Raw genomic sequence first — 22,543 nt, 5'->3', positions numbered from 1 at the left:
TCGATTCCCTGCGATGGCTGATATAAGTTGCAAGTGATATATGAATTGAAGCTGCTCGCCCCCCACCCCTTCATGAACATGCACTGACCAGAATGGTGAAGTATAGTCAAAGAAACTCCACCCACCACGGGGAGGTCTTCACCCAAAACTATTTTAACAAAGGGCTGTAAATTATATTACTCAGTTTAACAAGTAGGCTGTCGCGACCAATATCAATTTTATTATAAAATAATAATTAAATCATATTTTTATTTAAATGACATTACTCTTTGTGTGTGTATATAGAGGAGCGGTGGTGAAGAGATTAAAACATTACACTACAAATTCAGAGTTCGATTCCCGCTAATGTACAACACCAGTGAAGATTATCTGAACCAGTTCTGGGCCTCCCCAAGGTCGACTCAGCCTAAAATAAGGACCTGTTGCGGTGTGTAAACATTTTCGGTAGAGAGACAAAGGCGGCCGGGCGTGGAGTTGGCCACCCTCCCCCCTCGTCTACTGTGCTGGCCCTCAGATTCCTGCTGGCACCACTTGCTCCAAAAGTCCATTAAGTCTATATGGGGGATATTTTTTTTATACTGTATGTTGCACAACCATCTGTGTAAAGAGTACTTAAAAAAGTCGATTAAATTGACATAGACGAGTCCAAATGTAGAATTTTGGAATTAAATTTACTTAATTCTCATGCCAGAGATGTCTTTGTCTTTGGCAAATTCAACAAAGAAAATTATCGCAGGCCGGTGAATTGCCAGTTGTGTTTCAACATTATCAAAGAGAGGACCAAGCTAATTACAGGTAAAATACAAAGGACACCAACAATTAATTCCAGGACGTAGGAGAATGTAGACTTATTCCAAGACACATAATGAAACCTCTAGAGAAGCAAAATGATTAAGTGGACGTCAGATCTGTAATGAAATTAGTAGCATCGCAGTGGACAATGCTTTAAAACAGGGCCAAGTAATCTTCTTGGTTCTTTCGGTAAAGTCACGTAGAAGGGAAATAAGAAAAAAATAAAAATAAAACATTATTAAATAATTATTATGTTTTATTTTTATTATTTTAATAAAATAATTGGCATATTTATTTATTTATTTTTTCACCTTCTACGTTACTTTACCGAAAGAACCAAAAAGATGAATCCCTGCAGTCACGAAAGCTTTAAATCGAAAGGTCCAAGTAAAACAAGCAAACAGAAAAAGGAATCTTAAACCACAGAAAAATATGACGAGGAAATGGAAAGATGTGAAAAAGGATGGCATTTCCAACCGAAGGAGAGAGAACTCACACATATGTAATGCCACAAGTAATCGAATGTGAATACAAACCAGAAAACACCAAAAACAAAAGTAATCAACGATATCATAATAATCCACAGGAGCATAAAAGCGGCAACAAATTGCATTGCTGATTGGTAAATCGGTTACATTTGGCCCTTAGAGATCAAGATGGAATACAGAGGCATAACACAAAATAAATCAGATTTTATAAATATACTGGCGGGAAGCCCATTGAGATTCAACAGTTATAAAGCGTTTCAAGGGCTCGCATTATCCCAATGCCACCCTGCCCCACGAAGCCCCCTCCTGCACTCATCTATCTGCTCTATGATTTTGCACAAAAATTCTATCATGTGTCAGCCTACATAGTAAATGCTAGCGAGTATAAGCAGCGTCAGGATCCAAGGAGCGAAATTCACAGGCCAATCAATCAGATTTATCTTCTTGGTTCTTTCGGCAAAATCACGTAGAAGGGAAATAATAAAATAATAAAAATAAAACATAATAAAATAATTCTCACGACGTTTCGGCCACAACGCAAGCAGGCGTCCTCAGGTGAAGAACAGGTCTGTCGGGAAGACAGCGTCTGAATGGGCACCACCAGGCTTGGCAGCGTATATTTAAGCTGGGTTGGAAGGGGAGAAGGGGCGCCTTGACAAATGAATTTGCATATCATTTGCATTATTATGTTTTATTTTTATTATTTTATTATTTCCCTTCTACGTGACTTTACCGGAAGAACCAAGAAGATGAATCCCTGCAGTCACAAAAGCTTTAAATCGAAATTTAATCTGTTTTTTGTTGTTGTAATTTCAATCTCACTTGCGAATAAGTCTTTACAGTGACTGCTCGTTCATTTCCATGGACGCTTGGGTCTAGACCGGTGCTTCTTAACCTTTACTGCAGCCTTGCACCCCTTTGGTTCTCAACCGTTAAGATGTTTGACAATTAAATAATAGGTTTTGATGAAACAAAGCAGTTGACTTATGTGCCCCGTGCTTAATTCGTGTTTCGATCATTTACCTTCGAAAACGAATCTGGCCACGTCTCGCGGTCCCAGAAAGGGCATCTCGCACCCCCAGGGTCTGCGTGGTGCACCCCCTGGTGAAGAAGAACAACCACTCCCCGAGACGGAGTTCTCCAGACAGACAACCGGACAACCATACGCTACGGAATAGCCGCTTTGTGTCGCAGACCGTTAGGCCAATGAAGCGATTAACACGCGCGCACGCGTGTTATACGTGAAAGACGGTCGTCTCTTGGGGCCGTGGTTTCTCGCATTTGTTTTGGCCCTCAAACCCTCCCCCCCCACACCCCTGGCGACAAAACGCATTCCCTTCTCTAAATACCAGTCATACAAAATAATTCATATTACCAGAATGTTTCTTTTTTTTACGCAGCTGTAATGTTTTTTTAGGGATGGCATTTAAATCTTAGGATTAGGGTGGTTTAATCAGGGCAGCTTACATGAGCTTCAGTTTTAAATTCAATATTATGAGGCAACATATGAATGAATGCTCGAAGCCAAAGGTAATACAAACGTTCCGATTTAAAGCTTTCGTGACAGCAGGGATTCATCTTTTTGGTTCTTTCGGTAAAGTCACGTAGAATGGAAATAAAACAATAAAACAAACCTGCTCTCCACCCGAGAGACGGCTGCTTGCGTTGTGGCCGAAACGTCGTGAGAATTATTTTATTATGTTTTATTTTTATTATTTTATTATTTCCATTCTACGTGATTTTACCGAAAGAACCAAGAAGTAAAAAATACAAACGTTGTTAATATTGTCCGTATCAACCTGCGTTTGCATCGCAGGCCCGCAAACCACCTGGAGGAGCTTCGTGGACCACACTTTGAGAACTACCGCTCTATATAACAGTTTAGGGCACGTGTGAAATATGCGTATACTATTGTGGGTAACATTGTGTATAATGCGTATAATGTTTATAATATATGGATAATGGATATACAATGTGTTTACTATGGTGTATAATAATGTGTATAATAGTGTGTGTAATATGTGTATAATGTGTATAATATTGCGTATAAATGAATTGCGTTCCAGTGTCAGCCCACAAACTGTGCCTCTTTATTGAGTCTGGAGCTGATAGAATCCAGGGGAATCGGAATTTGGTGTTCGGGTTCTCTTTGCTAGCAGGTGGCAGGGTGGAGTCAAAAGACAACCCCGTGGGCAAGCTTAGGGGAAGAGGAGAGGGGCAGATTATCGCTCGTGAAAGCGATAAGGAGCTCGCTGCTGGTCGCGAGGTATTTGACCGTCGCTGAGCCGTCGCAGAGTGAGAGACGTGGCAACCGAAAACTTAGGAGCGGCCAACTCAGTGTGTTTACGTGACTGTCAGTCCCAGATTCCGAGCACATCTAAAAAAACATTTTATACAAAAAAGTCACCACTGGTGATTGAGCGGAGTTTTTTTTTTTTAAATCTGAGCCATATCCCTGGAACGCAGCGATCACGTATTTTATTCCTCTGTGAAATACATCTTCTATGTCATTTACAGTGAGTAGTATCACATTATTAATGGTCAGAAGTGTTTTTATTTGAACTCCTGAACACTTTCATACGAATGCACGGCGACTCTCAGGATGATCTTCCTGCCACCCTCCTGCCCAGATGGTTCGTCATATTTGCCCGACGCTGCCTTCCGCCAAGCGTTCCTTCAATGTCCTTCGACCCATACGCTTGCAGTAGCAGCAGCAGCAGCGGCAGCAGCAGCAGTAGCAGCAGCAGCAGCGGCAGCAGCAGCAGCGGCGGCAGGAGCAGCAGCAGCAGCAGCGGCAGCAGCAGCAGCAGCGGCGGCAGGAGCAGGAGTCTTATCGCTCCTCGCAAAGCCTACTGAGCTTCCTGCATTATCCATCAATGGCACTATCTTCCCGCTGCGCTGTGAACGGAGAAAGTGGCTTCGGCGAAAGTGCTGTGCACACACCTGCACCCCGTCACCAATGTAAATGGAGCTCTGCGATCAAATAAAATAAAAAGCAATTTCAAAGACCCAGATTTCCTCTTTTAAATATTAGCATTGCTTAATGTTTACATTCTAAAACATGGGTTTACTCGCAATGTTATCCTTTAGTCCCGCAATCCAGCATTTCATGTTTATCAATTGGCAGACGAATGTTCATTGAATAATATGGGTCCGAAAGAAATAAAATTTGTAATTCTCATTCTCAGATTAGTATCACATTCTGGATGACCAATACGGTTGCAGTGATAGAATTGGAGCAGATGTGGAAGGGAAAATAATTGTAGCTGTTCAGGACCGACAGCGATATTGGTGTAGAGAAACCTTCATCTAGCACTAGATTAATAATGTTTCGTCAATCTGGTAACAGTAACAAAAAATAATGAACTTGACAGTGGTCGTGCCTTGGCTTTGAGATATGTTGGCAACACATAGAATATAGACACCAAATGTTTTTCATATTTACTGATAAAAAAAAACAACTATTAATGTGACAATTGCAATAATATCCACATGAAGTATTACAGGCGTATTTGGAGCTCTGCTTTTTGTAGTGGACAGATGAAATCCTCTGGAGGTTTCGGAGCAGAAATATTAAACCCACGTGTCCTTGGCCAAAATCCAACTGCCAGACAATTCCCTCACACCCAGTTTATTCCAGAGAATCAAGGCTTGTCCCTCTGGGGGAATGGACATCTCTGTAAAAAAGATGTATGGATCTCAGAGGATACATCTAGCATTGGGATCGTCAAAAGCACGTATTTTGAGGCTTGGCAGATTTGCGTAAACGTTTCCAAGTGCATCCCCCCCCCCACCGAAAACCACAAGAGCTTTTGTTTTCTTTCCAAGGACAAAGTGATGCATTGCTAAAGCTTAACTGACATCTAAAGATGGAGAGCAAGGAATACTGTAAGTGGTCATTTACACGAGTATAATTTCCATTTTAATTCAGCAATTTGAAAGATACTGGACAAAAAAGGGCCCTTTACTCAAAATTGGCATTGCACATTGTTCATCTCCAATGACAGTCCTCGGTCAGAAGTGGCATTTCCACACTTCCATGGCAGGGACGAATCTTGACCTATAAGAACCACTGTTAACATTCCACTAAGAGGTGCATTTTTCTTTGGCCCCCAAAGGAATATGCGATGTGAAGTGAGTGCTCTGCACACAGCTGCATTAATAGCCGGAGGAAAATGAAATCACAGGCGGTGGCATGACTAAAGAGGTTTCTTGGGACATTCATCTAATTTTGATAGTGTCCTGCAAAGTGACATTACATTTTGCTTTTCATCTCGCTGGAAGCAATGAGAGTAAAGTAACATTTTCTCAAGCCCCTGCAGAGCCTTTTTTCTGGTCGGCGCATAGTCAGAACGGTTTCCTGTAGATTTTGCAAGGCATTCAAATTGAGCAGTGTTGTGCTCTTGGGGGAAACAAAAACACAAAACCAAATTCCTCCGAGCGCGAGTTGACCTCCGCTCGAGTTCAAAATCGTCCATTTATCTCCTGGCATGGAACCTGCACCGCTCCGGCAACACCAAGCGCCTGCCTGTGCCATGCAGAACACGGTCCTCCCTCAGCATTTATCTGCGGCCACACGGAGTGCCCCCCATTGGTCAAATGCTAGGTCACTTGAGTCGAACAAATATGTGCCCCTGCTCCCCACCACTGTTCTGGCCTAAATTATTCAAAACACAAGTCGAGAGAAAGTTCAGGGACCCAAGTCTGTTGCGGGGAGCTGCAGCAACACGGCTTTAAATCGACCCGGGTACCGTGACCTTTTTTTTTAAAGTGCATGCTGGGGAACTTTGGGGTGTGGGAGGCACGACTCAGTCAGTCCTCGGCTCAGTATTTTATGAACAAAACGGTTCATGTGCACAACACGGAGGACGTGACAGGGAGGTTGACACCGGCACAAACACATTACGGATTACAGCGCAGTGGAGACCAGTCTAAAGGGCATGTTTCAATTAACCGTTTCTATTAACGCTACAACCCTGGCATCTTCCAAAGCTCTGATCCCCCCTAGGAGAAGACAACAAAGGGAGTGGGGAAAGAGGGGGGGTGAGTGCCTAAATGCCCGAATGAATGCTCTTACCAATCAATGCCCACTGGAGGAGAGGTAGTGAAGGGGCTCCGTGATGGTGTGGGAAGCTTCCTCCCTGCCCCTTAGTTTTGCACTTAGATGTCATGGACTAACGCTGAACTCGAGGAGGCACCCACGAGCACATTTACTCTTATTCATTTGCATCGCTCACTTTCTCGGATGTGTTCGTGCGGCCGTCTGGAACGCTCTTTCCTCCGATGTTGGGAAGCCACTGGAGCGATTAATTTTAAATCTCGAATGAAAACCCACTTCTTTAAAACTGCTTTTTGGGTTAAGTTTGCTGTCCCTTACCCCCGCACCTCTGATTTGCGCGGTTGGCTACGTGCGGTGCAAAATAATTTCAGCATACATTTCGTCTTTGAAGAAAAACAACCACCGGTGTAAAAATATTGTACCAATTTTTTTTTTTACTAGATTTTAAGAATATTTCGAGGGAGGGGAGGTGCAGGGTTGAGTCTTTTACTTCAGAGCCTCGATGGGTTTCGACGCCGACTTATTTCATTACAATCACCACACAGGGTAGGATAATGATCCAAGCAAGCTCAGTCAATCACTGCTCGGTTACCAGTCAAACAGACGGAGGCGAACGGCTGCCGATGGCCACAACGCGCTTAAACATTCTGATGGGTGACAGTTGTGGCACAGGTGGCCTGCATTCTAAGTTGGCCATATGTTCAGAGCAATTTTGAAATTAGACAGTAGCAGATTAATAAAGTGAATTGTAATGGCTTATCCACAAAACTGGTGTTTCATCGTATTCATTCTGACATCTGCATGCGTGCTTTATGGCTTAAACTATGTTGGTGATAATGAACGGTGGTTTCGTTCGTGAGGTCTATTCGCTCGGCAGCAGCAGCAGCAGCTTCCTCCACCATGATCTTCCTGTCTCATTACCCAAAGAGCAGTCTCATCCCCGGGGGAATGTCATTCACGATGAGCTTTTTATTTTAAATCACGGTTGCCAAGCACACACCATCACGCGAACTCTGGTCATCCCTGCAGCAGCAGCGGCAGCGGCTTTTGGCTCGCCATCGAACAGAGACAGTCATCTTCTTGGTTCTTTCGGTAAAGTCACGTAGAAGGGAAGTAATAAAATAATAAAAACAAAACATAATAAATAATTCTCACGACGTTTCGGCCACAACGCAAGCAGCCGTCCTCAGGTGAAGAATGAAACACCACCAAGCTTGGAGCGTATATTTAAGGCATAATATTAATTTGAAACCCCCCCGCTCACCTCCTACGCATTTTCCATATGCTAAATTCCTCTTGATATGCAATTTATTTTGTCAAGGCGCTCTTCTTCCCACCTCCCCCCCTCCAACCCAGCTTAAATATACGCTCCAAGCTTGGTGGTGTTTCATTCTTCACCTGAGGACGGCTGCTTGCGTTGTGGCCGAAACGTCGTGAGAATTATTTTATTATGTTTTATTTTTATTATTTTATTACTTCCCTTCTACGTGACTTTACCGAAAGAACCAAGAAGATGAATCCCTGCAGTCACGAAAGCTTTCAATCGAAATTCAGAGACGGTCACCGCATCGCGCGCTTTCAGATGCGCTTCTTCGGCCGTCTGGAACGCTCTTCCTTCCGACATTAGTAAGTCGCTGGAGCTATTCACTTTTAAATCATCGACATTGAAAACGAATTTCTTTGGGAGTGTTTTTTTGTGTTTAGTTTGCTGTCCTTCCCCCCCCTCCCCCCACCTCCGATGAACACAATTGACTATGTACAGTGCCAAATAAGTTCAACATACTTACATTTCATGCAAGCTCATCGGCCCAAAATGCCATGCAGCCAGCAACAAACAGCATGAGTTAAAGGCAAAACTGGCTCATGCCACTGTTGGCAGAAGGAGTTATAGAGAGCTCCTCTAGAGGGTATTTGGCCTACTCTTCTGCAAAGGTATAATCGATCAATGTTAATCCATATATTTTTTTAATAAAGCAAGGTTTTGATAATTTGGGGGGAAAGAGACGATGGGAGGTATGGCATCGTTCGCTTTAGTTTTTCCGTCGCTAATGTTCAAAGCGAATTGACAAGCCAAGCTAAGCTTGTCAATAATGTTTGAATCCGTTGAGCTCCGACAGAGTCAGGAACGTTTAGAACGACAAATGATGCACATGCTCATCCAGGAGCGGATTTTTTGTAAAGCAAATCATTCACAATGCAAAACTTGCCGTCATTCTAGTGATGATGCAAATTACATTTGCGGGATGTCGATGTTTGGCCCCTGGAAGATGAAATATGTAGGCACGCTATGTGTGTGCGCGTGTGTGCGCGTGTGTGCGCGTGTGTGCGCGTGTGTGTGCGTGTGTGCGTGCGTGTGTGTGCCCTCCATGGCCTGATTTTTGATGTCTGGCTGTGTCTCTAAAAACATTCGAATGCAAATAAAGGGCACGTTCTTTGTCCAACCACCCACATTGATTTTATCGAACACTAAAAAATATATAGGACATCTGACAGATGCCTTGAAGTGCCCAATGATAACAGCTCTGCAACAGCAAAATCGCTTCGTTCAATTGAGTTTTTTTGCCTTTTAAATCACATTTTTTATCACTGTTCGAAAAATGTCTTTCTATATATATAAATAACAGCAACACTAGAGGCGGTCAGATGGCTCTGATGAATAATTCAATGTCAGAGTACTGAACTTAGCGACATCACGGTTTCAGCCCATTCACAAATTATAGAATAATTATTATTTATTTTATTAATACATTTGTAATTTCACTTAATTTAGCTTATTCGGCTAGCTCTGAATATTACAAATGTTGGTTTGATCGACGGGTGACGGACACTCTTTGCAGGACGCTCATGTGGAATAACAAAAAAAAGACCTCTGCTCATTGTGAGAGTCCAGAATGGAAATGTGTTGGCCTCAATTCATGACACCAGGAGTGCAATTGACTTGCAATTGTGAGAAAATTCTGAAGTCATTTGTTAAAGTAGTCCTCCTTGTGGTCTTTGTAGAACAAGAGGAGGGGTGGGGGAGGGAGAGAGCAGAGGAAGATGAACGTAAACGATGGCGGCAGAGAGATGACATCAAAGAGTTCAGAGGTCACCGCTGTACAGGAGCAAGTGGGTAAAGGAAGAAATGGAAGAAAGCAAACATTTATTTCGGTAAGGACCCCTGAGCTACAGAGATCTTTTTCAGAAGACACCTGGCCGCAAATGATAGCCCAACGAAGTGGCTTATCATGTGGACATTTATAGCAGCCAAATAGTCTAAACGCGCGATTTTGATTCTAAATGTGGGAGGGAAAAACTGGAGGACCTGGCGAAACATTCACGCAACCACCGGGAGAGAGACACCGCAAACCCAAAATATACAGGCGTCAGGGTTGGGATCGAACCCACAGACCTCCTTTGTAGCAGGCGAGGAAATTAACATGTCACCGCCAGCGCCCTGCACTACGAATTTTCAGGCTGACAACAAGAACAAGAATTGTAATACTTGAGAATTCAAACGAAAATAATTATTTCACTCGGCTGGGGGGGGGGCTGAACCACACTTGTGGCATTTCAATTTAAATCAGACAACAACAAGAACAACAATCAGACAACAATCGACATTAAACGGTGTCGTAGGTGTATCTGCAGCTCTCCTCAGGTTGTTGTGAGCGGAAAAAAACCATAATCAGCCCTATTTATAAACAGATTCCTCGACCGCACAAGTAAGCGCATGCTCATCGTCGATTATTGGCCGTGGGCAAGGTTTTCAGAGACAACAAGTCTGTGATTGCTACAACAGCGATGGTACATTTTAATACGCTTCCTGTAGCTTTCATCAGTATGATTTGCCGTTATCCATGCACCGCTGAAATAATGCTACAGTGGAATAAAGTTACATGTGCATTACCACGCACGGATGCTCATATACCGGAGCAAGAAAAATAACCATTCATCGCTAAAATGTGTAAATTACATTTTTGATGTCTGGAAGGTGCAAAAATAGCCATATTTCTCCCTTTAGAAGAAAAAATGCGTATCTTGGAAATTGGATTCCCAGGCGATTGTTATGTGGACATTACCAGTGGTGGGTTTTGGCAAAGGTTGAACCTTTATTTATACCTGCTGTCTCCCTATGGAGTGAGACACACTGAGCGTTCACAGCTTTTCCACTGAACTGTGGAATAAAAAATAAACCATGTTGTTTCAGGATCTATTTATTGAGTTAATAACGCAATGGTTAGCACACTGCGCTAGCAAACCAGAGGTCGCCGGTTCAATCTCCCGGCATGGCAGCTTCAACAATGGGCACATTTCTTCAATTCACCCCCAACCCCAACCACCTCTGTCCACCCAGCAGTAAAATTGGGTAGACCACAGTAGATCGGCGGGTAAAATTACGCTACTCCCACCACTTCTGAAACATCTGGCCAGCAAAAAAAAAGAGTAGGCCAAAAACACCCTGCTGTGGAAGAGCTCTCTGGAGCCCCCTTTAGTGGAGGCCCTTCCCTCGGCAGTGGTGCGAGAACACAAGAACAAAGGTCGCACCTTTAGCTTTACCTTTACCCGAGTTAAATATATTTGAAGAGTGACTTTGGTCTGCATCTAAAGGGCAGTCCATGTTTTCTTTAGCACGAGATAAGTGCTCAGAAATATTGCCTTATTTTTCAAGTTATCCGTGAAATCGTTGTGTTTATTTTGCCGGATGATTAGAACAATGTTTAAGGGTAAAAATATAACAAATATCATCTCTGTGTGACTGACTTGCTTTGGTACCACGTGAACAACGCGATGTTTTGGCAGATCCATATATCCCGTGTTATCTACGCAGCGTAACGATCCTAATAATGTTTTTTTTTAATCTACCTTTTGGTAACAAACCACAAGGTACATGTGAAATATCGCACACTCCATACCGTATACCATTTTAATATTTAATAGTGTTCCAGTTCATTACGAACTTCTTGATTGATGCAATACCAATTCAAAGAAGGTCATCACCATAATAACTCTTCTCATTTGCCAAGTAATTTGTAAATTAAACGTCTTCCCTCCTCCCACAGCGCCGCATGAACTTTTTGCCTCACAGTGACGAGGAGACCTGTTCTCCTTTATCTATTGTACCTATTTATTTTTAGTGCATTTGCTTACCTTTCCTATACTTTGCACGCCTGCGGGTTTTTTTTGTAACTGTTCGTTGGTGTAACGTTCTGACCCCGTGCCCCCTACTGGACATCTGTTGAAAAGAGCTTCGTAGCTCATCGGATTTGTATCGAGGATAAATAAAGATTGTGATTCTGACTTGACAACAGCAGCGGTGAAGGCACTCTGCCATACGTAGCTCAACATAAACAGCATGTCTGCTCAATACAAAGACCTGATCTTTGCCCAGAATCAATAGTTATAGCCGGAGGGTCTTTCCCTCCACAATAATATACGTACTTCTCATCGTACGTTCGGGGACTTGGGTCAGCTTCAGGACTCTCTGTTGAGCAGAGGAATCTCTGCTGAGCCAAAATACCATCTTTATAGCCTAAGGGTCCTCTGTTCTTTTTAAGAACCCCCCTTTGTTCAACTTGCCTTTGCCCGACACCCCTTACTGCCAAGCCTATGGGATTGGTTCTGAACCTAAAGCTGTCGCCCAGTTAACTCAAAGGCTTTTATTAAATAACTCCCATTTTAATACGTGGTTAACAGCTATGTCGGCTACATTTGAGCTGTGAAGAAGGGGCAAAGCCAGAAATGTTTCCGATTACAGTCAACAGCGTGTGTGTATCTATCCTTGTAAGTCGGTGTTATTGGCGAATTTGTTGCGTGTTTTGTTAATCGTGCTTTGTGCACCGCTGCCAATGCAGCATAACCAAATAATTCGTTTAATTTAAATGTATTTATAAACCACAGTTCTTTTATTGAATTAGCATTTGGTAAATCAATTCCAGACTGTGACGGTGGCATCCTGATGGGCAAACTGCGCCGTGAGCACGGGTAACCTGAGTTCAATATGGTAATTGTTTTTTTTACCCAGATAGAAGGTTAAAAAACAATTATCATATTTTTTACTGGCAAATGAGGTTCCAATGGTGTAAATGCTTACCCCCGAGCTCTCATACTCTGATGGTACATTCTCTTTGAGTTGTGCGCCTTTTGGCGTCATCTGGTCCAACCAATGTGAGACTAGGCTCTAAGGAAAGCTGTCTCGGGTGTGGACCAATCAACTTCAAGGACAGTGCATACATCATCAGAGTTATGTTTTTTTTGCATTATGACTGCAGGTATTGTGGTCTATGCAAACATGACTCCTTGTAAAAAAGGTGTCAGTTTTGTTGCCAGATAGAAGGGTAAAAAAACAATTATCAATGTCACTCACATCCCTTCCCCAACCCATACTGCCACGGTGAAGTATGGTCAAACATTCCCCCGTGAGCGACACAGCAGACGGATCCTTTAATTTAGCAGCGGATTGCCAAAAGGGCTTTAAATTATTGTCACGTGTAATGTATACTGTTTTGTATTTATGGATATGCTGCAAACTTATGGATGCATAATTAAAATGTAGGCACGCTGTAATGAAGAAAACATCAGAATAAATATGAAGCAGCTCTTTTGTGTTTAATGCAGCATCTTTATTTTAAGGCACGGCGTCGTTTAAATTAAAATCTTCGCCTTTAACTGTTTACTCTGAGCGAGCAAAACGACTCGCATGACCCTAACTGTGATGTCTTTGGACACTCAAATATATAAAACGTTCCGTTTAACAACAACAACAAAAAATCCAATTAAGGCTGGCGGTAAGAGCTTCAGAAAACGAATTCTCTCGACCATTGCGAGTGCCTCCGTTTGGACTTTCATCTTCGTGGCAAAAACTTGCGGCCTCGATTATCCGCGAAGGCACACCATCAATGACAATAAACCCTCTCAATTGGCTATGAAAATGTAAAATCATTGCATTAAAATGAAGATATAAATTATCCCACTTTAATGCATTCTTTAAACGATGCACGACCATTATCGATCATTTGATTTTGTTGCAATGACGTGCGTTTGAAAAAGGCGTTTCAGATCGCTTATCATATTGTACACATTCATTGCCTTTAACGAATCAAAGTCAAATTGTATTTTAGAAAATTTGAATATAATTCCACATTACTATACATTCGAATTGTTGATTATTATTTTTTGTAGGAGGCTTGGTTTAGTGTACATTTTGTATTTAAAATGTCCTTGTTTTGTCTTTATTTAAGTGGCATTAATACAGCGCAGCATCAAGGAATTGGCCACAATTTCAATAATGCCCATGTTATGATGAATTTAAAAATACATTTCTTGCAGTCAATCAATTATGGGATAGTTTTTTTTTATCATTGCTGCCCATGAAATCACGCAAAGATAATGTTGCATGCCTTCAGAGAGAGGATTGTACAAAATTAAACAACACAAGCGAACCCCTGTAATGTTATTAAATTAATTTAGATTTCATAACGTACTGTTTAAATGTCTATCATGTACCTTACAATTTTTGTTCAATAATTTGCATCGCATTGATGCATAATTCGTTTATTTTTAGTTAGATCTGGAGTTCGTTATCTTTCTCCCGCACCTCCGAATAGCACGGTTTGCTATGTATGGTGCGAAAGAAGTTCTACATACAAACTACTATACCTACACACTACACTACTATACACTACACTACTATACACTACACTACGACACAGTACACTATACACTACAGTACTACACTACAACACTACTATACACTACACTACGATACACTACACTACCACACAGTACACTATACACTACACTATACACTACAGTACTACACTACAACACACTACACTACTATACACTCCACCACTATACTAAATAAAAAACTAATTTAGTTACAACTACTTTTTTGTATTTAGTTTTTTGTCCTCCCCCCGCAACTGCTATTATCACGGTTGGCTACGAATGGCGTGAAAGAAGTTCAACATACATACACACGCACATGCGTCAGAGCTTCCGCGAGAGAGAGCTGAGCTTTTTTGTGAATGACCGATGATGCTCGATGTAATCCCCAGCGAAACGTCGTATTAGCGTCGTCAACATTTCGCTTGCTTGTCGGATGAGTTACCGGGAATTTATATTATACCTACACGATCTAACACGAAAGAATAGCATCACGAATAATGCCGGTTGTGAAAGTATACGTAAAACAATTGTGCACATGTTTATTCGCATATTTCATATCTGCTGTACAGTATTTCTCTTAAAATGTTTCAAATATTTACCATTGTTTCAGGTAGCAGTCAATTCCTAATCGAGGATTTTTTGTGTTAGATCGCGTAAATGCCATTGTGTCGTTAATCCCACCACCACCCGACACAGCCAGAACAATTCTGGCTGTCGCCTGACGATGCTGGTTGTAATTACCGGCGAAACGTCGCGGTACTCTAATTGTGAATGTTGTGGGTTTACGCTCCAACATGCCGGAGAGCAGTGACGGCTCCTGCAAAATCTTTCAGGGGGGGCAAATGTCTGGATGATTTATAAGGATAAGGTCCACCCATGCAAAGGATAAATTAACAGCTTAAGCATGTAAAGGCAACTTCACTTCTTTAATATTAATGAAAAATAAAGTGACTCTTACAATACATCTTGTTTGTTTCTATACTCACTATTAATACAATCCACTCAAGTTTCTTTTATTAAAGATTCCACTAGGTGGCGACAAATAAAATTGTTGACTGAAATGTGCTTACGTATGATGACGTAAGCACGTTAGTGCGAGCCCTCCCGGAAGCCATAGAGAATGCATTGCAGCGCCCCCCGTTCGAAAAAAAACATCTTTGAATGTAAGTCTATGGGAACACTCTGGGCGAATCTCAGCCGGAGTGAAATCGCCCAAAAAGAGGCGGTACTCCACAGAACGTGACATGACGCTGATTGGACTATATCCAGAGGCACAGTGACGGCTAGCGTGACTCTGTGGTTGAATGACATTGGTGGTGTGTCGCCCAATCGCCCTAATGAAGAAACCGCCCCTGCCGGAGAGATGAACTCGTCACTGATTGGCACGTTCTGTTTACGTGACAAACCTTACTAATTGGCTGCGTCGGGTGGTGGCAGGTTTAACGATACACTTATATTTACACGAGCTAACCCCAAAAGAAACCTCTATTATGGATACATGCTCCCGGGGGGAGGGTGCAAGTTTATCTATATATATAAAATCGCAAATCTGTCTGTCTGTCTGTGTGTGTGTCTGTGTGTCGCCGGACCATGCGCAGTTTCATTGGACGAAATGTGAGGGATTTGTGAGACACGATTGGTCCGTTTGGTTTTCCACGGCGGTTGCCCCTGGCAACGGCTAGCGACGCATTCGCTGCGGGGTGGACGCCATTTTTAATTCCTGTTAAAAATTTGCGCACGCATTAACACGCGACTCTGAGGTAAATTCATCAAAGTTTCACGTTCTCTTCACTCCCCCCCCCCCACCCCAATGTGTGCAATTACTATTATAGGGTCGGTAGATAATAAAATTATAGCGATTAGACAGTATTATTGTAGCGCGGGGGGGGGGGGTAACGGCCCCAGTACCCAGCCTCAGCCGGTTGGGCAATTTAGGCGAGGCCGGAGGCTCTGCACGGTACTAGGCCTCGACACCCCACCACACTATAGGCCGTACATATTACTGGACAGCGGCCCAGGAGATCGTGGCTGGGGGGGGGGGGCAGCAGCCCATCTGTGTATATATGTAAGGTTATTAAGAAATATATTTTTCACCCGGGCAACGCCGGGTACTTCTGCTAGTTCTTCTATAAAACAACCACTCTTGATTTCCCTACTCAGTGGTATAACAATTTTGTATCAACCAGTGCTACAATTTTTTTTATCAACAACGAAGGTATGACGGACTGAGTGAATACCTAACCAGAACTTGAACTTTCCCATTTCAGACTGCGAGGCGGCAAGGGTTGCCACCTGTCCAGGTATTCCCAGGATCGACGTCGTTTGAAAGCAGTTCTCCTTGAAAACCTCTAAGTCTTCCCCAGGACATTCAAAGTCCGTTGTTTTTCTTCTTCAATTGCATCACAATGCAGTATTCCACTCGAGGCAATGTCGTTCTAACTCTTTCGTTATTGTGGGACGTTCTTCTTGCAATGTGTCCCAAGCTTTGTACGTCAGAGGTGGGTCGCCCCTCCACCCAGTTGAATATTTCAAAATGGAGGCTGTTTATATTGTGAAGAGAGATATTTGTGTGCTATCGCATTCATCGTTCAGCATCACTAATGTTTCGATTTAAAGCTTTCGTGACTTCAGGGATTCATCTTCTTGGTTCTTTCGGTAAAGTCACGTAGCAGAGAAATAACAAAATAATAAAAATAAAACATTATAAAATAATTATGTGAAATAATAAAATAATAAATATTCAACATAATAAAACAATTATGTTTTATTCTATTATGTTTAATTTTTTTTATTTTATTATTTCCCTTCTACATGACTTTACAGAAAGAACCAAGAAGATGCATCACTAATGTGTTTGGTTGTTGCGGAACAGGTACGTGTACAGCCCTTCTTTGTCATTCCATTGATTAATGAGGGCTCTATCGACTCCGCGTGGGTTGTAGTGCTAATTTGACCATACTTCACTGCACTGGTCAACGCGGGCTGATGAAGATGGAGAGCACAGACGTGGACGCATACAAGTACAGTACAATAGTGGATTCAGCTGCATTGCCCTCTGCTGCCCACTACGGTGTAGTGAGTGAGTGGTGGTACACGAATGTAATTCATAATTTTAAAGTGGGGAGGGGGGGGGATTCCTGAATTGTGTTGCAATGGTGTGCATACTGCTCATGACTGTCAGGTTATTGAGGTCCCTGTAGAATTCAGTACAGCAAGAGTGCTACTGATTCCTTTGTGTGGAGTATTTAAGTTTTTTTTTTTACCAAGAAACAACTAAAAAAATCAAGATAGTCTCGTTGTCATGTGATCTGGGGCATTAGCCTGCCAGTAGGGGGGAGGGGGGCGATGATTACTGTGTATAATCACAGTTGAGAGTAATTTGCGGTGTAATTTGGCCAAATTTGGACCCTGACATTGGGCACATGGTGGCGTGAGTGAGGTATTATTACGGTAATTGTACCCCGCAGTAATAACCAGGGTAACCCACTGGATTCGAACAGTGAACCTCTGCAACGAGCGGCACGGATGCTCACTCCAAAGAGAAAGTGGCCAAACCTCCTGATTAGAAACATGGCAATTACACCTGGCACTCAATGAGGCTTTCCTGGCCAGAAAAACCTAAATTATTATATTTTTATTATTATGTGTCCTGTAGTCAACGTGACCAGTTCATTAGTGGCCAAAATAATGATCTCAATCGGAGATTATACATTTGTCGGTAACTAAAAATGTACTCATGGGTAACTGTCCATATGCCAATTTAAGACTGTTAATCTATACATCTTAAAATTGCATTCTATCAGTGCCCCATGGTGTTAAATAATGCTGTCTCCACTATTCACTCAATTTCTTGGCCTCTCTATCTCTCTGCTGTGAAGGCCCATTGCCTAAAACGTTACCTATAAGGTATATATTATTTCCGTTTTGTGCCAATGTTAGTCACGAATGCGTTGAGTTTTTTTGTCATTTGGAACTATGTTGGTCTTCAGAAGATCTTATCGCTGCAAGTTAGAACTTTAGAATTCCACAAAATGTATGCATCACATCATCTTAATATTTAAATGTCTAATGTGATGAACATTTTTCAAATGCTATGCACAATGTTCAAAGTCCGCAATGTGTTGCATGGTGGTAGTTCTTCAGTGATACTGTATATATGGGTGTGGATTTTTAAATGTACAAATCAGCCTTTGTGATAGATGCACTATTATGGTAAGCACCATTCCATTTCCACTTTGCCTGTCGCAAATACTTCCTTAATCTCGAGTCAATTACTCAAGCACCTGACTCTTTGCCAACGTTTTCAATGAGCCATTTTGTGCAACATACTTTCAGTCATACTTATGGCAAACAACATTCTTATATCGTTTTTTTGTAAGTCTTTTTTTAGCAGATATATGTCTTCAAGTCTATTTCCTTTTGGAGACATTCGCGGTGCTCTGATGAGCATTTGAGCAATGCGTTTTTTTTTATACAAAACAAACTAAAAGAGGCACTGGTGGAGATGGAGTGAATAAATCAGCTGGTTCGCAAGTGCGAGGTGGAATATTACATAGCAGCATCTTGAGAGATGGTCGGTGGCTTATGGAGGCCTATTGAAGCAGTAAATGAATCATGGCCGATGATGATCTTAATGATGAAATGTCAGCCAATTGTGTGGAGCAGCAGTGAATCTTGACGATGGCGCAATGGTGATTTGCGATATGGTATGGTGACTGATGGGCACATTGCAGTGAACGGTGTGAATTTTCTTCAATGTGAGTGTTGAAGAACCTGTCTCAATCTGCACTTCAAAAACAGCTGCTAGCCTCTATTCTTTGCCCGTCAAATTCACATCACAGCCGTCCAATTAGACCTTTGACCTAAAGTATCTCTCCTTCGATCCATCCACTGCCTCTCGTTATCTCAAACTCTGGTGTCGTCGTGTGTCTTGGAAGCACTGGTACGGAAAAGCTGGACACATTAAAAAAAAACCCATGTGCAATGCTATACAATTCTGGAATTATAGATTGTCTAAACCCACCTGAATATCAGTTCCCCTGGAGGGCTTGGGCTGTAAATCGTACAACAGTAGCAATTAATAAAAAAAAACACGGTGAAACCTAATAATAATAATAAGAAATGTATGACTTTCTTTTTCTCACCCAAGCAAGTTTTAAAACAATTTCATTACCAGCAGATGTGGAACGGTAGGCTCCTTTTTCCAGATGCATGTAGGTCGACGCATTATGCTGTAAAACATTACTCGGCCATTACAGATCCTCCTTTTTGAATGTGCACCACACAATTCTCCTGGCTCCCAATTCCCCTGAAGCCTGCTACGGCAGTCCGTTCATAGCACGCCTGTTGCTGCCAACGTATCCGTACTCTGGTACTGCCCCCATCTGTCAACACGTTCCAATTGAACAAAATATATATGCCCACGGAGAACAGAATTCATACTGATTACACGATGGGTTTGTGCGGTTTTTCCCTCTGCGTGTGTGGAAATTGCTCATTTCCATCAAGCATTTTGAGGGAGAGCCATTAACTTGCTCGGTGTATTTATTGTTTTAAATCCGTGGTCGTACATGTTGTTCCGCATCCTCACGTTCAACAATCTCGCGAGAGAAGCTAATGGTGTGCCCGCCTCGGACGAAGGGCGACTTCCAATCCGCGATCTTACGCCATTATTCAATGCACGTCACTCGCTTCGCGGTTTCTACGCTCACGAAATCCAATGTTCGTAGGTTTAAATTACATACGTAATCCGCAGCCTTCTACTCAATTAACCCCTCCGCCTTTTTGTGAGTGATTAAAGTGTGTACTTTTATATATATATATAAAATGCGTACAACGCAGCGAGCATTCATCTTGCCATCGGCAGTAAACACTCACACCATACGTAATATAGTTTTCTGGGGGTTTAGATCGCGTACATATAAATGTGTCTAATTTTCGATTTAAAGCTTTCGTGACTGCAGGGACTCATCTTCTTGGTTCTTTCGGTAAAGTCACGTACAAGGGAAATATAATATAAATGTGTCGTTAAACCGGCCAGCACCCAACACAGCCAATTAGTAAGGTTTGTCGGGTAAATAGAACGTGGTCAATTCGTTACTAGTACAGCACACCGGTGTGTTGGAGAGCAAATCTACAACAATAACAATAATTAATATTTACGCGATCTAACCCAAAAACAAACCTTTATCAAGGATGATATTGGTCGCGAAAGCCTACATGTTCAACTTACTCACACCATCAATGCTCAAGTTCAAGTTCATTTATTAGGTATAGCCCTGTGAGCCATTCGGCGAAATATATCTTGCGGAGGTCGATTTTAAAACATTGGCATACAAAATATGCATCACGTGTGCAGGTTGCCCATGTAAAAAACACGCGTATATGTACATAACATAACAAATATAGTGTTTGGACGACAATATTAAACAGTCATAATAGTGGTGTTTTGAATTAGATCGCGTAAAAATATGAATCTGTCATTAAACCCGCCGCCACCCGACACATCCAACTAGTAAGGTTGGTCACGTAAACAGAACGTGGCAAACCGTCACTAGTACAGCACACCGGTGTGTTAGAGAGCAAATTCACAACATTTACAATCTGAGTACGACGTTTTTATTAAAATAATTGTATAGTTGTTTTACAGGCATACACGAAACTTATATTATCAGGAGCTTTAGCCTCGCATCTGACGGCTGATATCCCTCTGTCTATCCGGAGTTCACCAGTTATTTTCCATACATAAATACCTCCTGTTGAATATCACTTATATTTTTTTCGATCCAATGCAGCATACATGCACGTATATACATAGACAAAGCGTCGCGTAACGAATTTGCATCGATATGCGGCCACGGATATGCGTGCATAGTTTTACCGTTAAAGTTGAACGTTTCCTTGTGGGTGTGCTCTATAGACGATGAGAATGATATCTACAGCAAACGTATCAAGTCAAGTATAGCCTGTTAGTTCAAATTCAAATCAGAGCCTCTGCACGACAAAATCACAGACAAGCACATTTAAGTACCTGTTGAGTTTTTCGTCGTTAGTGGCACACAAAAGTTGAGTGTGTGTACCTTATATAGGTTAGGAACCTATCTTTCTGCCTAAGCTCTATATACGGCATATATAATGTCTACGAAGTTGTACACGCGGAACAAATTGAAATCAAACGTTCTGTCCACAACTATGAATATTAACATTGCGAAAAGAAACAGATCAAGTCAATGCATGCTCTCTTCCGAAGCTGCTTCTAACGATCAGCGTTGGCAGACTGTTGCTTTAAGTTAACTACTGTCAGCAAGTTACCCTCGTGTGTGCGTGTGACAATGTTTCTCTCTCTCTCTCTCGTGTGTGTGTGTTGAATGAACTCCCATACCGACTACTGTGCTCAACAGCGCAGTCACTCACTCACTCACCACTTCCAGAGGCTGAGTGACAGCGTGTAGCGTCGCTGTCCCCAGACTGAATGCGACGGAGGATGGAGACTCTGCGCCTCTTTAAGAGCACATGCGTCCACACGCACACGCCAGCAACCACACGCAGCAGACCTGCAGAGAGGGAGCCGTGCTGTGTATGTTATAGGCTGGCGTTGTCTCTCCCTCCTCCTCCTCCCCCCACCACCACCACTACTCCGTTTTCATCTCTCCCGCACCACCCACCACTCCCGCACCACCCACCACCACTCTTCATCCATCTCTCCTCTCAAACGTCACACCTACCTCGCTCGGTCACCCACCCCCCCACATGCCACCCCTCGCCATCAACCTCGCGTCTGAAGATTGCGCTCGCAACTTCGTGTTGCGGCTCATTGTCAACGTTCCTTCCCTCTCGCTCACTCATCAACCAACTCCGACAACTGCTGATTTCAACCACTCACGCCTCGCTCGCCGCGCGCACTCACGCAACTTTGCAACTAAATATAATCGTGGAGCTTCGGGTGGCACAAAACTGCTTCGCTCCGTTTTCCACATTTTGTTAAGTAGTTTTTATATCTATAAAGTTGTCGTTTTTTATTCTCTGCTATCACCGCATCGATCACAATGGGTTTTTTTTTTCTTCAGAGATATTTTTGTGAAGTGTTTCGTAAGTTTGTTTTATCTAACCGAAATATATGGGGGGAGGAGATCTACATTGTAGTTCGAGATGTATGTGCATTGTTGATATATTTTTTGCATTTGAGAGAGAAAGCAAAAATGCATCCCCAAACTAAACATCGGTGCATATAATCCATTAAGAGACAGGGCACAGAGGCGTGGAAGTTAGAAGGATGCAACTCTGTTAAGGAACTCGTTTGTGAAATCGTTTTGACCACTCTCGACTAATCATAGTAATGGTGATAACTCAGCCATTAGCCAATGCACTACACACTGCATGAAGTCTCTCCACGCCGAGTTTGTCCCGGAATAATGTTTTGACCATACTTCACCGCAATTATTCTTGTTGTTTTTATGCTGAAGGGGTGGGTGGGTGGATGGGTGGGTGGGTGGATGGGTGGGTGGGCGGAAACCAGGGACCGGTTTGGATATCATTCCCTGCTGATTTTAGCCGT

General features: G+C 42.5%; 1 protein-coding gene across 3 annotated transcripts in view; it reads right to left on the bottom strand.

Moving 5' to 3' along the window:
• LOC144944311 (isotocin receptor-like) overlaps nt 1-21,738 on the bottom strand; it is a 35,558-nt gene extending 13,820 nt beyond the window's left edge. Inside the window, exons 1-2 of one of the 3 annotated variants that reach the window (XM_078872372.1) lie at nt 21,714-21,738; nt 21,411-21,542 (exon numbers count right to left, since the gene is read on the bottom strand). The gene's annotated coding sequence lies outside the window, so the exon portion shown is untranslated. Of the gene's footprint in view, nt 1-2,303; nt 2,342-21,410; nt 21,636-21,713 lie in introns of those variants that run through there. The other 2 variants (XM_078872373.1, XM_078872374.1) reach the window with 2 other exon arrangements.
• Nucleotides 21,739-22,543: the final 805 nt, after the last annotated feature.

This window comes from Lampetra fluviatilis, chromosome 34, assembly GCF_964198595.1.
Source record: "Lampetra fluviatilis chromosome 34, kcLamFluv1.1, whole genome shotgun sequence".
In the NCBI taxonomy this organism is placed as follows: domain Eukaryota; kingdom Metazoa; phylum Chordata; class Hyperoartia; order Petromyzontiformes; family Petromyzontidae; genus Lampetra; species Lampetra fluviatilis.
Note: the sequence above shows the minus strand (reverse complement) of the source record. Positions and strands in the feature narration are given on the sequence as shown.